General features: G+C 42.9%; 1 long non-coding RNA gene across 1 annotated transcript; it reads left to right on the forward strand.

Annotated features, from left to right (window-relative positions):
* Positions 1 to 3,837: 3,837 nt before the first annotated feature.
* LOC146431660 (uncharacterized) lies at positions 3,838 to 9,730 on the forward strand. The gene is made up of 2 exons (XR_014854718.1): positions 3,838 to 7,148; positions 8,603 to 9,730. It is a non-coding gene; the product is annotated as an uncharacterized LOC146431660 (long non-coding RNA).
* Positions 9,731 to 14,815: the final 5,085 nt, after the last annotated feature.

Raw genomic sequence — 14,815 nt, forward strand, 5'->3', positions numbered from 1 at the left:
AAAAAAATCATCTTGTTGGATCTAATTTTGAGTCATTGTTTGACACAATGCAGAGCAGTTGGGATTTGCAGAAAAAGACTCTGCTGAGCTCAGGTGATGTTCACTCGTGCATGGGAGAAGCTCGTGTGTGCTTTGCTGAGCGACTCCGAGCTTTGTCTGCAGACCAAAGTAAACACTGCTGATGTTGGCCTGTCCTTGCACATGTCCACACTCAACGTTTTCAGTCCTGAAAGCAAAGCTTCACATCTGGGCAGTTTAAGTGATGTTCCCTCACTGGACTAAGTCGTCTGTTAGCACTACTCCAGTAGCACAAGGTGTACTTGGAGGTGATGCATATGGTGAATATTAACCAATTCGCTGCTAATAACACACCTGCCATGCTGCAGCTAAATATTCTGCTGCTGCACAGCCTGCAGAGATTTCCTGGGCCTCACAAGCACAACAGGTCCTGCCAAGTGAAGATGCTTACAGGGGTGCAGCAAAGGTGATATGAAAGGTGGAAAGCAATAAGATATATAAGCTGGGAGATGGGGAAGAAGTTGTGGCAGACCCATTCTGAAAACAATGAAAGGTCAGCAGTCTGAGGGTGCCCTGCACAACCACTTCCATTTGCATTTGGACCTAGTCATCAAGCTGGGCAGGCTTGGCCTGACCACATCCCAGGCGGCAGTGGACATCACAGTGGAAAATAGTCCAAAACTGTATGGTGGTGAACTTGCTGAGGCAGTCAAGCCTTCATGACTTACACAACTGATCCAGAAAAGCTGATGGATTAAACTCACCAAAGAAGAAGAAGAAGAGCGATCGCTTGAGTGAATTCATACATACTCATATTTCTTTCTATTTGCTTTCTATTTCCCATAAGGGAAGGGAGCAGACCCTTCTCTCTCAAAGCGATGGTGAAACTGTTATGAGGAGTGTATAATTTTCAATTACTTCACTTATTCTGAAAAATTACACTGGTAGATATAGGCAAACACTAGGAGAAAATATTGAAAGAAACAAAACCATCCCCAAATGCATGCTTGTACGAATTCAAACAGATAGAATTTCTAGCTAGGTGAATTAATGCAGTGCAAGCAGAGAGAGGGCTTCAAATGCCTGAGTATTTAGAAAAAAGCAGAAATTTAAAATGAACCCTGCAAGCTCTCCAGCAACTGCTCATCCAGTTACATGATTTTAATTAACAGACTGGAAAGCAAGCATATAATATAAATTTAAAAACACAGTGCTTCGGTTTTCCGGACTCCCAGTCCAAATGCAAAACAAATTGCTTGCATCTGGTGGCAGGGAGGCAAAGCTGGCGGCGGGAGCACCGCTTTTGCCCGGCCGAGTGACGCAGCAGCATCCGCCGTGCTGCCCACGGAGGGCAGCCCAGCCCACGGCCGGCACGTCCCTGCCCGCTGTCCCCTGGCACTGCCGGGACACAAGTACTTGAAGCATTGCCCGCGTGCTCCGAGGAGATGCCTGGGCTTCCACCTCCGCTGGCAGCACGTCACTCCCTCCGTAAGGCAGCGGTGTCACTGAGGAGAGGCCAGCAGCTCCCAGGCGTGGGTGACCTTGAGCCTCCCCAAGCAGTTACCTTTTCTGGACCTTTGGCATGCTCCCAAGTGAACTTTCAGCCAGAATCTCCACTGCCCAAAATAAATTCAGCAATATTCACTGCGGCATCCCTGCACTTGTCTTTTGAGAGACCTGATGCTTATTTCCCAACCTGGGCTGAGACTGGTTTTGGAAAGTTTACCAGGGTGCAGAAACACCACCAACCCAGTGGTGCATCCTCACACAGAGTCACTTCTGCCTGTCTCTCCCAGCCAGAGCAATCCCTCTTTGTTGTCTGTACATAAGAAGGTGGGGAAAAGGGAGAGGGTGGAATAGGCTCAGCACGAAGCACAAAATATTCAGACTTGGCCAATCCCTTTGGCCAATGCTAGTCAGCTCTGATTTGTATTGAAGCCCAATCTTATCACTTGCTCATTATTAAATGGGCCACAAATGGCTAATATTTTGTGAACAGTTGGTCACAGGCTGCCTGTAGCACTTAGCCATTCTCTCTTACTCTCTCTGTCAGCCAAAGTCCTCAAGTTTTCTCTTTTTCACTCCTTCAAGTTTGCCTGTTGGGCTCATTAGGTTCACAGAGAGAAGTGTGAAAACTTGCTTGCAGACACCCACATTTCCTTGGGAAGCACATCCCAGCAAACTGTGGAGCAGCCAAAGTGGATTTGAGTTGCCCTTGGCACTCACAAAGCCACCCTTGATGGCTGTTGCCCCATAGCAAGTGCTGCTGGAAGCCATCGGTGTCGTGGAGGAGCTGCATGGCCAGGCTGGGCTGTGACAGTGGCCAGGCATCATCCAGAGCAGGGACTGCCTGATGACAGAGCTGAATAAATCGTGGAGCAGAGGCACACAGTGGAGGGTGTGGTGGACCCCTGGGAGCTTTTGCATGCAGTGCCTCTGGAGGTCCAGTGAAGCCATGTGGAGAGGGGTATGGCATCTATCAGACACAACCACAGGCGTGCTGCAGCTCAGGGCATGGGCACCATCAACAGCCAGAGCACAGGACACTGCCACATGCCCACTCCACCTGGCTTCCACTCAGGTCTCCCCTCAAGCTGAATTCATGCCACCCCAGAGCTCTTTTCATGTGTCACTGCCTGAATTTCACTTCCCTACTGGGAGACTAAGCTCCCAGTTCTCCCAGTAAGATACAGGTTTAAATACAGGTCATGTTTCTGCTGTTCACCAGCAAAACAGCTGTTTGCTCTAAACATGAAGTTATTTTCGTAAGAGCAAAAGCATGAATTATTTCAAACTTGCCTCGGGATGAATTTTCAAGGGTACTGCGGAGACTGTTTCCACAACAAAATGGGAACTCTTCTCCTCCTGAATTGTTCATGTTACTTTCATGAATGCTAGAAAGGGGGCTGGCTTTTTTTAAATGTCAGCAGATACCTGGAATGGGAATTAGTTTCCAGAAATCCTTTGGAAGTTATTGTTGTTCATGTTGTCTAATCTGACCAGAAGTTCAATTTTGCAATTTTTATTAAACCTTGCTGTTAGGTATAGGCAATTAGCTTAACAAAATATCAGATAGGATCTCTGCTGTGTTTGCAATGCCTGTTGCTCTGATCCTTACCTGGTGGGAAATGGCTTTGGAGTAGCACAGCCACATCTTTGTAGCTGTTTACATCACATTTCTGACAGAGCTCCACCCTGCTTTCCCCATTTCTACTTTGTTTTTCATGAATAAAGGTCATGGCATTGGCATCACAAAAAAATATTGTTGCTGCAGAAGGAATTCAGCAGTCCCCTCTGGGTAATAAACAGTAATGTACTCCAAGGCTGGCAGGGCAGTAAGCAGAGATGGAGGAGAAGGCCAAGACCCATACAGATCTCTGCAGACCTCCAGCACCCCACAAGTCAGCTGTCTCCCTGCCCATGCTGAGCCGCTGCAGACCCTGCCTAGTCTCTAATATTTTGCCCAACCTAGATTTAGGCATTGCCCAGCTGCTGGCAGTGTCTCTGTTGTGGGTACCTTCCTCCCAGCCAGTCACACTACTGGAATTTGTTGTCTGATAGTCAAAGGGCATTTTCTCTGCAACAATGTCATTCATTAGCCCAACACCTCCCTGTGTGTGTTGGTAGCCTGGGGACATGGTTACCAGATGTAGTTGCCAGCCATTGGTTGCCCTGCTCTGGATTGCTCTCCAAGGAGGTGCTGTGGCCAGGGCACGTTGTTTAATCATGCTTGTGTAGGACTCTGACCTGGCTGTAGCGCAGCTACACAATACATCTTTTTGGCCATGCTGTATCTAGATCAGGGAATAAATGTATGGGAACTGCACCCCTTGATTCAGCTATAAAGTAAATGAGATCTTTCCCATGTTTCTGTATTAACATCCACACTGACCTTGTGCTTGTGTCAAAATCACCACTTGTCTTTTGTCTCAAAAGCCATTCTTCTAATCTTTTGTTATGTGTGAGGCTCTCAAACTCTCTGACGTTTTCTCTCCTCCTTTCAGTCTGCCAAAACTTTCCAGCAAGGTGATATTTTAAATAACTGCAATATTCCAGGAGTAATTGCATCACTAGTGCCTGTAGAAACACTCCCCTAAACTTATGGTCCATGGTTTTATGATTCTCTGGGCATGGACCAAAATCTGGATTGTTCTGAGAATATGAGGGAAATGAGCAGAAGCTGTTGCATTATTGCTACAGCCAAGGACACACAACAGCCAACAAGCAAAAGCTCAGCAACAAAAGCATTGGGAATACTTTTAGCAGGGACACTACTCAAGCAATTCCCAATGCAGTAGAAAGCATATTGGAGAAAAAAAAACCCCAGGTTAAGCAGACCTTGAACTTTCTTTCCCAGGATCACACCAGCTGAGTAGCAAATCAAATTCTACAGAAATAGTGGGGGATTTTATTAGTAAACAGCCTAGAGGTGAATTCCTTGGTTTTTCCTCTATTAGATATGTTTGAAACAGAGAATTGTCTGAATAACAATTAACACTTGTTTTTACATGGTGCTTTAGCATCATCCCAAAAATTATAATTTAGGGAGTGCAGATCTTCCTTGTTGCAAAGCACTCAAGATTCCTGTGGCAATAGCCAGGAATCAGATAAAATAGAAGCAATTAATAAAGTATTCAATCATTAAAAATTTTACCAACAACAGAAGATTTTGCAAATCACCCAGCAGGTTTTTTACATCCTCTGGCATTTGAAATTTTGTCAGTAATGAGAGCTAAATGAATGCTGAATACAAGTATAAGGCTTAAAACAATGTCACATGGGTGTCACATGTTAGTGTGCACAAAAATAGTAATTTAGGGGAGTTGTTCAAATAAAATCAAAATTGTTTATTTATTTTATAAAGCAATCTCCTCTTGATTATTAACAGACTAAAAGCTGTCTCAAAAATGAAGAGGTTCTAAGGCTATCAGGCTTCTATCTTCCCTTAACATTGACTATATAGTGGTTGAAGTTACATCCCTATTTAAGGTTTCCACATCTCTTAGTACTCTGCATTGTATTTCCTCTGTGAACTTCCTTAACTTCTGCTAACCATGTAGGCCTTGGAGGCCTGCAGAGCACAACCACGCTGTATAGGAAGTGGTTTTGGTGTTGCTCTAGCAACCCCAAATCAGTACTGAGTGAGCAGAGGTGCTGCTCAGCAGAGAAATCACACAAATGCCTGTACATCCTCACTGCTATTAAGAATGGAAGCAGCAGTTATGATGATCAAGCCTAATACCCTTCAAGGAAATTGCAATTCTCTCTTTTATCCCTCCCCTATGTTTTAGTTTTGTACAATTTCTATTCCTGGTGCTGCTTGCTGCAGTGCACTCTCCATGACTGGGGGAGTCATACTTTCCTTTGCTCACAGTGTCCCCAGACAGGAACTAAGGTTGGATAATGACTCCTTTGTGACTGCAGCAATGTAAAGGGAGAAGGATTTCACCCACTGGAGAAACCAGGCCCTCTTTTACTTTACACCAGAGCTGACTGCATTTTGGAAGAAAGAACTTAATCCTTTTCTTTTTTTTTTTTTTTTCTAAATGTGAAGCTCCTTTAATTCACCCTTTTAAAGCATTTGGGGATCATCTGATGAAAAGTCCTAAAGAAACACAAGGCATCCCTGCTGCTTGGGTTACAAAGCTAAGGCTAATGCTCTGAAAAGAGAAGTGTGCTTAGAACAAAGAGGTTTTGAAGACAAAAACAAACCATGGCAATGCATGCTGACAAACACTTCATCTGCCTGTTGCCATTTACAGTTTTTACATATCCATGGAATACTGTCAAGGGCCTTGATCACCATGACCTGTCACCAACACAAGTCTGTTTAAGCTTTCTTCAAAATTAGTCCCTGTTGCCACTCAGGTATTTTTTGCTGTTGCTTTTGTTTGTCACTAATCTTTGAATTGTTTCCAGTCTGAAAGCATCTTTCTGGTCTCAGAACTGAACAGAATATATCTGGCAATCCTCTAGGGGCACTGAAGCAAAGTCTAAAACTCTCTCCCTCACAACTCTTACACAGTCAACCCATATCCTTTTGATTTCAGACCTTGTTTTAGGTCTACACAAGAAAGGCTTTGATATCTTTAATCGGGTTTGGTTGTTTTTTTTTCCCTTTAGTTTTGATTTCTTCCAGTTTTCTGGATAGATTTCACACAGCTTGCCACCACAGCTCTAGAGGACAATAAAAAAATGTATGGGAACTCCTCCAAAGTACGTGTTTGCAAGGAGTGCTATGCCAGGAACATCATTACCGGAGTCCCAGTAACTAATCCAGAACTGATGCCATAACTTTTATGTGTACCAGGGGCACTGAAACCCATGCTGAAACACTTGGCAAGTCTGCCCTTAAACTAGGATATATTGTATTGATATTGGCTGTGATCAACCACAACATTCCTTGCTTTTGAGGTAGTATTTCTGAGGGGGGAGGCTTTCCAATGCCAGTTCTTGTCATATGTTTTCCTGTCTCACCCTATCTCCAAGCCCAGCTAATCTGATGATATCCAACTGTCCTAATGAGCTGCATCTACTCATCTACTTCTAGGCTGAAGCGTTGACAGCTGCCTGTTCTATTGCCAACAAAAACTTCTGAGACAACTGTATGTCATTCCTGCAAGTACACAAATTGCTTAGTTTCTAGCACAAATATGAGATATAATGATATATATTTTCGTTGATCCAGGCCTCAAAAGAGGTGTGTGAAGAATGTGATCCAGCACTCAATTATTTCCTCACGTGCAGTTTAATCCCTCAGCTGGAAACAAGGTTTATGTCTATTGGTTATGGAGAAATCAAGGGCTCGTGTCCCTTACAGCAGAGGTACAGTCACATGGGCTAAGGTCAGTGAGAAGGACACGTTCCTCCAATTAATGTTGGCATGTGTTTATTTATATTTTTATACATTGGTAATTCTTCCATTTGCTGTTCTTGGACTCAGAGCTCTTGGCAAGAGCTTCAGCTTGTTCTTATTCACATAGGATTTAATGCACTTAAATCTTCCCCACCACCTTGACCATCTCAAGCAAGTGGGATTTGCTTTCTTCCCCAAAGCTGTTGGATCCACAGACTCATCAGCCTGTCCTTCCCCTGGACTGCATGTCCAAAGCACAGCAACTGGGTGACAGGTAAGACCAGGCTCCCAACAAGCCTTTAAGAACTACTCACAACCTCTGGAGAGAAAGCTATGTAAACCAGAGATGGAATTTGCAGGATAAGATTTGTCTTGGGGGACTACAGTGTCCACAGCAATGACAGACCACAATCCCCTGACAAAGATGGACAGGAAACACACAGAAACATTGATTTTGATTCAAATGCAGTCAGCATAAATAGAAGCAACACCTCCAGTGACAGCTGATCAAGGGAGCTCATCTCCAGGCATAGATAATATGTCAAAAGAAAAACCCATGTCTACCCTCTGCCCCTCATGGATTTTATGACTTGCTAGATTCCAGGAATCATAGAAAATACTATTGAGCTGGGGCCAAGGAGCAGAAAATCTAGGGGAAGCACATCTAGTCCTGGCAAACTCTTATAGCAGCCCAGGTCACCACTGAGGCCTCTCCTGTGCCAGCCTTTTACAGTTTTCACAGCTGAAGGTAGGACCCATTTCTTCAATTCAGCTTTGCTTCAGTAAGTTCCTCACACACATAAAAACTCAAAAACTTGAGACTCTTGCCTAGGATAAGGCTGGGAAGGAAGGAGGGTTTGTTATTGTTCTAAGGAATTCATTTAGGTTTTTTTTATTAATTCTTGGGATATGCTCAAGCACTGCAATGGTGGAGACCATATAAGTAGCTAGATTAGAGCAACAGACATAACAGTGGTATTGGATACAGAAATAGCAGCCATTGCCAGTTCCATGGGAAGAGAGGACAAATGAATAAACATCGATCATAACATCTGAAACCACCAGACTTGGAAAAGCCTCTTTGTTTTAGGAAAAATCAACTGAAAGATGCCAGGGCTAGATTTGGCATCTGACTTTTTCTCAGGAGTATAATTGCCATTGAGGAAGAAAAGGATTTTTGAGGATCCATAAATCTAGGAACCTTCTATGCCATTATCTTTTAGTCAGTAAGATCTATGGACAAATACAAAGGTTGGTTTGTTTGGTAGGGCTTATTTTTGTTTTTATTTTAAATCTGTAGTTTCCCTAAGCTGTTGTTCGAAATGTTTTTCATGATGAAAAATTGCATGCCATCCCAGGATGATGTACAAACTGAATGCAAAGGCAAGCAAAATATCCAAATAGGTCCAAGTCATGGTATCTCTTGAGTACAAGATGGTCTCATCTCTACAGGACCCTCTCCACCATTAGCAGATCAAACACACCATCAGGAAGGCACAGAAGAATTCAGGAGGAAATGATAAGTATATATGGACTTAATGTCTGTGAAACTATACTGTAAGTGCTATCCCAGCCTATAGGGCCAGAAAGGTATTTTCAGTGTCTGGTGTTATTTATGAAGATGTTTCTGAAGGAACACAGACTGTGCCGTTCTGGGGAGGGAGCAATTGGCTTCTTTAGGATTACTCAAAATTTATTAAATAAGAAGCTTTCTGTATTTCCTCACAGCTGGAGACCAATCATTGCGACACAGAAAAGCTGGAGGCTGAAAGAAGAAAAATTCTCTGATTTAACCCGAGTTCTTCACATACACAGCTGGCGTGTGCAAAATATGTCTGCATTCTGTGAAGTGGGAGATACTGAATATCCCTATCTGCCTCAGCAATATTTGGAGCTTTACATTGAGCTGAGTGGTCAAATCCCAGAAGGTGGCATTGGGAGGCAAATCCCTTGGGACATCCTTGGCATCAAATTCGTTGAGGATACTTGAGTGGATTAAATGCGTCACAGCGATGGGACATTTACCTTCCATAGAGCATGAAGAAGACCATACATTATAAACTGTGTTCAGTTTGGTTTCCTCAGCCAAAGAAAAATATTGAAGAATAAATCCAAACATAACTGCAGTGAAGTTTTAAGAGGGTTGAGGTACTCATTCAAGATGGGGATGCCCAAAATACACATTAAGGGTAAAATGCTGGCACCATGAATATCAGCAAGAAAATCTCCTGGTGGCTGCATTGGAACTGTGTCCATACAGTTTATCCAGACAAAGACAGTATAAACACCGAGGCTCAATTGTCCCTGAGCTAACAGAGCTCAGTTGTTTAAGCGCAGGAAATGGCCCACCCTTTTCCCACCTTTGTACACCCAGGCAGGGGTCAGACACAGTGTAGCTGCCACAAGGGAAAGGCTGATCTGAGTTAGTGTCTGACACAGGGTGACAGAGGCAGGGGGATGGCAGAGCTGCCGCCCTGGAGCTCTGCCAGTGACTGCAGAGGTGGCACAAATGGGGAGAAAGGTATGATCAATCTGTGAAAACACCCTGTGGGCAAGCAGATACATTCTGCCAATCCTCTTGGAGAAACTGACTTAAACCATTGCTCAAAATGCAGTTTTCTTTCTTAAAGTCAATACTCAGGTAAAAGAAAAGTTCCGATAGTTTCCCTTAATAGTCTCCTTATATGGGAAAGAAGTCCAAGGAAAAAAAGTAGCACTGTCATTGACCCAGTGAAAACCCACCTCCTTCCAGAATTTTTGCTACCATAACAGGATCCTGAAGTAGTTGTTTTTAGCTCAGGATTAAGATGATTTCATCCTTTACATTCATTATTTGAATAAATGAGTACATACTTCTCTCATTCTTCATATTTGTCTTGATTATTCACCTTTGGTAATGGAACATGTAACAGGAGTGGGAAGGCATGAGTTCACTGCCAGGGAGTGCCTCTGCAGGCAAAATGAGATGCAAGTACAAAAATCAAAAGGCATGATGGAAGAGAAAACTATTTTTTCATTTTCTCTTAACCTAAAAACTCAAGGCAAAATAGTTGCCCAGGCCCCTCCAGGAGCTCTCCACATGTTAAGCATTGTGAAGCCCCCATCTTGGGAATAGTGGGATCAGGCACTGGGAGCTGAATTTCCATGCTACATAGACATGCACACATTTAATCTGTTTGTGGTTTCCTTAATAGGCAAGGATCCTAAAGTCAGCTCTGGTTTGACTCATCAGTTCCAGCTAATTTTCAAGCTAAGGACTCTAATAAGCGGATTCAAGAGCATCTGGACAAATTTAGCTCCAACCAATTTGCCTCAAGAACATCCTTTGAATACATTTGCATAGTCTGTGCTCACAAAGCTACATAAAACATGCTTTGCCAGCTGCCAGCTGGGCCCCTCAGCCTGGCACACTCTTGTCGCTGCTGAATATCCACTGAAGCCATGACAAAGTGCTTACAGTAATTCACTTTTCCTTTAGTTGATATTATGTGTCCCTCTGTACCATGGTGTGAAACAAATGTGTGGAAAAATGATGATTTAAATGCTGGACAGGCAGTGTGCAGGCAGGGGGCTCATGCCCCATGTCACCATGCCACAACCTTGACCTGATGACAGGATGTCTGAGAGTAAGAATGCAGAGCCATCACTAGCACCAGGCTTGGATTTCCCTCTGCAGTGCCAAGTTTGATAGTCTCTTTGGTGACCCAGGCACATGCCCATTAAGAAAGTTTATTTTAAAGACGTCAGGTAGCAGCTGATGGGTGGTGGGAATGTTTTAGTATTCCAAAAGAGGCAGTGTCTGAATGAACAATCTACAGATGTGAATGTCAGCAGAGGTATTGGCAAAACCACGTGCTAGAGTCTTTGTGAGCTCTGAGTACTTACTGTTTGGTGCCTAATTATAGTCCCTGGAGCATTTCATTACTTGCAGCACATTGGGATCTAGGGATCCTGGTCAGATTTGGAGTCTCTTTGTGCCAGGTGTTGCACAAACACAAATGCCAGTTCTGGTAGGTCCTACAAGGTAAAACCCTGCAAACTCTTCCCCGTGTGCTGAACCTTCTGTACAGCTGTAACTTCACTGGGTTTAGTCTGATCTGTGCAGATACGCAATTCTGTTGTGTTCTAGTTTATTATCTATTTAACACCTATTGAACCCTCTGCAAATGCTTAAAAGCATAAAGTAAATCATGCACATAAATCTTTGTAGAATGTGAGACATAATAAAGACCAGCAGCAATATAGGCGTAGGAAAGCTTGAGTGAGAGGGAAGATAAAAGTAACCATAGAGGGAACTTGTGATGACACAGACTGGCTACACACATAATTTGTGGGCTTCATGGTTTGGAAATTTTGTTTGTTTGCTTAATGTAAATGAGCAAGGGAATTTAAAAATTCCCTGCCACCCACTGAAGCCAGAGCTGTAGTGCTGTAGGCCTCACCCAGTGCATTTATAAGTCCTTCCTTGTTCAGCAAAGCACTTGGCCATGTTTTGCACTCTAAGAGGAGAATACCAAATAGCACGTTCTCAGCAAGAACTGGGGACCACTTGCCTGCAAAGTACAAACCCAAATAAACATGCTATTTCCCAAAATACCCTGTACAATGAGCATATGGAGGGAGGAGCCTGTGAGGTTTGGGGGTATTTTTTCTTTCAATATTTGTGAACTCTTTTCTGTGTTACTTGGCTAGCTCTAACCAAAAGACACCTTTGGGAGTGTTCTGTATTCAGGCTAATTTAGATGTACTCAATTTAGATGCAAGTTCTCACCATGCATCACTTTCAGAACAAGTTTCTTTGTAAGCTGTTGACAGAAAATGTTTATAGTCCTATTATACTCAAGTAAAAATGCAAACTGAGTAATGGATGTAATATCTTTTCCTTCGGTTTACTGGAGTTTATTTCCCTGTTGTGCAAAGTTTTGTCCAGATTTTAAAACCAAACTCTTGTCTTGACTCATGCTTTTTGTTCTCCATGGGCAGTTTAACAAGCTGAAGTTTGGAGAATTTGCAGGGTGCATTTGTTTTGGAGTGACAATATTTCCAGGGAACCAGGATTCCTAAAACCAATTATGTTAATCAGAAATGTATTGTAACTTCTCTCCTTTGGGAACACTGAGATAACAGATCACCTTTAACTTACTGACACACTTTTGAGTTTTGGCTACTGAATAGTTGCAACTATCTACACATCGAGTATCAGCTATTTGTGGCACTTGGCAAACAGGATAAAAAAGGTGAAACTCTGATGTTTTATCAGCTCTCTGCAGGTCTAAAAGTCTTATTTAACAAAGGGTTTCTATACTTACTGAAGCTAAGCATACACTGAAGATAAGCAAAAGCCTGAAAGCTTTGCTGAATTCACACTTGGTTAGGTAAGGTTACACAGTTTTTGCTTAATCTGGGCCATAGCTAACAGCTGAGTAGTGATACTGAGTGCAGCAACCAGGACTCCAGGGAGGGTGTGGATGCTATTTTTGACCCACATAAATTGATTGCTATTCAAGTTTTGTGTCAGTTACATGTTACAAAGACACAGAGAATCTACAAACAAACCCAAGTTAAGTTGTTGGTTTCATGACACCTTGCTTCAGAGCCCTTCAGTCTTTTACCCTGCCTGGTGGCTTTCTTTTCACCCCAGCGTGCCAAGTTGGCTGATCTTACTGAATATTGATATGTGAAAGAAACAAGCCGCCCCTTTATTTAACATGGGTCTTGTTTGCTCTTCCTGGCATTGGATCTTTATTACGTCTGCAGGGAGGGTTAGTTTTTAATCTGTGTGTTATTGCAATGTGTCTCCATCAAGATAAAGACATGCCCCAGCAGGACAAGGTGCTGTGAAAGTTCAGATTGCTGCTCTTTGCTTCCAGCGAAGGAAATTATGTTTCAGCCACCCATGTTGAATTGCCAGTGGCCAACATGGAAACCTTTTGTAGATGAAAAACTACTGGACCATTGATATTTACAACACCCAAGATGCAGCTCAGGAACCAGCAATTCAAAGGCCGAATCTTGAATTTTCTACTGAAGTCTTGATCTTGTTAAGCTTGACTTGCCTAAGAAATATTCCTTCATCATATTAAATCTACTAATTTGAACATGAACCCAATCCTTTTCCTACTGAAATTCTCCCTGAATGGAGTTAGGAGAAGCCAAAACTTGTGGATTACCCCAATGAAAGAACAAGCACTTGAGCAGGCATTATGGGCTTTGGGAGGAATAGAACAGAACACAGTGATGATTAGAAATCACAGGATCTCACTCTCAAACCAAATACACAGCCCTCACAAGTTTTCCTCTGAAATGAGTGGGAGAGAGGCTTTCAAGGCTGTGTCAATGCTATATTGCAACACACCTTTGCCATAACTTTGGCTGACAGGTCTCCCAGTGTACCTGTCTGTGGACAGAGCATACTTTCCAAAGGTATTTATGACTTTCACATACAGACCTTGTTCTTTCCAACAAAAGCAAATGAAGCTCATGAAGAAAGCTCATGACAACCTGCTGACACACATGAAAAAAGTGGTTTTGTTTCAATTCAAAATAGCCAGAATATCCCTATGAAATATTCTTTCTCACACAACATACTGTTTTCTCATTATGTGTGTTGACATTTTTCAGACTGACCTCAGCTAGATATTTTGTTCCGGAGTCCCCATTTAGTGGAACATTTAAACAATAACACTTTGAAGCATGCTCAGTCTCTCTTTTGAAGTCCATTCAGGCTCTGCCCTAGGGTCAACAGGCGCATTCCAGCAATGATGCACGGACCATCTGCTGTACAAGTTTAAATCCCACTGGTCTTATACCTAGAGGTACTAACATGTTGCATAACTAGCACTGAAAAACAGCCTGTCAGTTCAGATGGAGTTTGGATTTATTCCTATAGCTCTCTTATGCTCCCGCTGGAGGGCCTGTGTACAGTAACCTTTGAGTGTGGTTTCTGGGAACTATAAATTAATGAGATAAATAACAAGAAATGACATTAAGGTCTTGCATTAAGAACCTCTATTTTCCTTTGCCCATTTACACCCTGGCTCTGTGATTCCCTGAGTTCATGGTCTGGCATGTCATTTAGGTGCCTTCCTATTCCAGACTTTTCATGTAGGTGGGCTCTGGCTAAGTTACTCTAAATAGTGATCCATGGCTTAGTGTCAATTGCTGAACAAGAGAAAAACAGGGTGGTGCAATAAAAAAGGTGAGTTTTTCAAGAAAATGCCAATGATTCAGAGCAGTGACTACTTGGGTAGGAATCTGGCATCAAAAACAGGACAAAAATCTCTGCCAAAAAAAGTCTTTGTCTATATATTTTATCCATTGTGCTTTAATGTTAACTAGTCATTATTCACCTTAACAATGCATTGGCTGAGGTTAATGTATATCAGACCCAAGCACTGTTGGTCTCATTGATGCTATGTAAACATAGAGGAAGGAGTGGTCCCCGCCCTTGGGAGTTCAAAATCTAAACTTGGACAACACACTTCAAACATATGGTATATCCTGCAGGCTCAATCACCAAACTTCAATCAGCATTAGCCTTAACAATTAATTTATGTTGCACATATGTTCTGCATTTTGGGGCGTTAGCCCTGATGGGCCCCTTGACAGAAATGTGAGTGTATGTACATGCTGACCTTTTAATGGTGCAGAAGGACATGGCAACAAGAAGGAGAAGGTTAGCTGAGACCTGTGGGATGGAGTATGGCATGTGGGTGAGCATGGCAGAGAGCCATAAATAGGGTACAAAAGAGGAGATGTGGAAGTCTTGTGGCATAAGTGAACAAGAACAGCCATATCAGAGCAAGTTTTTTCAGAGCAACTCTAGCACTAGTTGAGCACCAAAAGAAGTGGGCACATTTCCACTTTTGAGTATCTGTCACTTATTTAGATGCCTCCTTGGAAACTGAGTTCTCCGGAAAATCTGTCCTCAGCGGTGGGTGC

Source organism: Lichenostomus cassidix, chromosome 12 (genome assembly GCF_008360975.1).
Source record: "Lichenostomus cassidix isolate B80296 chromosome 12, HeHo_3.0, whole genome shotgun sequence".
Classification (NCBI taxonomy): Eukaryota; Metazoa; Chordata; class Aves; order Passeriformes; family Meliphagidae; genus Lichenostomus; species Lichenostomus cassidix.